The sequence below is a fragment of the Mesocricetus auratus genome, unplaced genomic scaffold (genome assembly GCF_017639785.1).
Source record: "Mesocricetus auratus isolate SY011 unplaced genomic scaffold, BCM_Maur_2.0 Super-Scaffold_100006, whole genome shotgun sequence".
Taxonomy (NCBI): Eukaryota; Metazoa; Chordata; class Mammalia; order Rodentia; family Cricetidae; genus Mesocricetus; species Mesocricetus auratus.
The window spans coordinates 31,754,672-31,756,593 of record NW_024429190.1 but is presented as its reverse complement, the minus strand read 5'-3'; the positions used below and the strand labels follow the sequence as shown (position 1 = coordinate 31,756,593).

The window sequence follows — 1,922 nt, the reverse complement described above, 5'->3', positions numbered from 1 at the left end:
AGAAGGAGGAGGAGGAGGAGGAGGAGCAGGAGCAGGAGGAGGAGGAGGAGGAGGAGGAGGTGGGGGAGGAAGAGGGGGAAGAGGAGGGAGGAAGAGGGGGAAGAGGAGGGAGGAGGAGGAGGAGGAGGAGCAGGAGCAGGAGCAGGAAGAGCAGGAGGAGGAGGGGAGAGGAAGAGGGGGAAGAGGAGGGAGGAGGGAGGAGAAGGAGGAGGAGGAGGAAGAGGGGAGGAGTACAACTCAGCAGACTTGATTATAATAAAGGATGGGGACTGAATGGAACCCACTTCCTCTGTGCACTACATCTGCTTCCCATCTGCAGTTTTAGCCAGAAGTTATCCCCCCCACTTTTATACCCATATCCATAAGAATTTGGCCTCTCGCATTTGCAGAGCACAGCAGCCAGTCACTAAATGACACCCTAGTGGTATGAGAGCGCTAATGCAACTCATTTATAAACAAGGAAACCACCCAGACATTATCTGGACTATTAACCAATTTCCGAAGTGAGATTATTGCTAAACTTACGTCTGAGGGGCAAAGCGTTTGTGAATAAACGTAGATGGTTCATTAGCGGGACCACAGCAAGTCAATACGTCATGCATTTGTCAGCGTGACAAGTCGTGACTTGGCACACCGAAGAAGACTGGTTTGTCTTGGGAGAAGCAGCCACCGTGAGTCTGGAAATCAGACGCTTGTTGTTGTGGGTTTCCATCTTCAGATGTCTGTCTCCTGCACAGTGAGGAGCTGGCAAGGTGACTGGAGCTATCGTTTCTCAATGAGCTTGCTGCTCCCAGGGCTTCCCAAGGGGCCTGGCTCCATCTGTTCTGGTCCCTGGGGGCTGGAGGGGGGGGATGGTTTGTTTTCATGTTGCTGAGAACTAGCAACCAAACCTCCACATTACTGTGCTTGTGCCAGTTGAGCAAACCTACCGAGGAAGGCGGAATTCTTTCGGGGTGGCAGGGCTGCCCTGGGAGAGGGCCATATGAGATGGAGAATGGAGGTAGTTTATCAGAAACTGACTCTGGTGGCCTTCTTTTGGGTGTCCCTATTAAAAATCCAATGTTAGAGATTTGAGAGGTGCCAAAGGTTGATGGCTAGAGACCAAACTTCATGTGTTTAGATGTTCCCCCATGTGTGCCAAGGATGTTCTTGTCACTGGTGCCTCCCTGCTTCTGTCTGGATGCTGCTGCAGCCCCTGGGCCTGTTTGGTGGATCCATGCATGTGTTTCCCTGTGTGCTTAGCAATGGGAGAGACCAACTTTCAGAGAAAGAGAAGTATTGAGCCAAAGTTTTTTTTCAAGACCCAGTTGTATAGGTAGGAGCAGAAGGCAACAGTTTCCTACTGAGACTCATCTTACTCATCTAGCCAGATGGTGGTGGCGCATGCCTTTAATCCCAGTACTTGGGAGGCAGAGGCAGACAGATCTCTGTGAGTTCGAGACCAGCCTGGTCTACAAGAGCGAATTCCAGGACAGCCTCCAAAGCCACAGAGAAACCCTGTCTTGAAAAGCCAAAAACAAACAAAACAAACCAAAAAACAAAAAGAAATAAAAAAACCAAAACAGCAAAATTAAATTAAAATCCAGATATGGTGAACACATACGTAATTGCAGTACTCGGGCCTGAGGCAGGAGGATTGCTGTGAGTTTCCCAGTCTACATAGTGAGTTCCAGGTCCCCTTGGTGATACAGACTAAGGTTCTGCATTAACAAGCCAAAACCAAGCACCCCCCCCCCCCCCAGCCATCTAACAGGGCCCAGGACAAATGTCCATTTGTCATCAACTGGAGGCAATGACAAGACTGGGATTACAGTCTCCTTTTGTGACTGTACATTGTGAAATAGCCAGGTCAGTGATGCACTCAGCTGTACCTGAGAGGGGGGAGACACGTGAGGTGACAAGACTTGCATTTAATTCCTCTC

The 1,922-nt window shown here is 49.8% G+C and overlaps 1 long non-coding RNA gene across 1 annotated transcript; it reads right to left on the bottom strand.

Annotated features, from left to right (window-relative positions):
- Positions 1 to 531: 531 nt before the first annotated feature.
- LOC121140679 lies at positions 532 to 1,719 on the bottom strand. The gene is made up of 3 exons (XR_005877607.1): positions 1,604 to 1,719; positions 930 to 1,045; positions 532 to 838 (listed from the first exon to the last, which is right to left on the bottom strand). It is a non-coding gene; the product is annotated as an uncharacterized LOC121140679 (long non-coding RNA).
- Between the last annotated feature and the right edge of the window lie 203 nt (positions 1,720 to 1,922).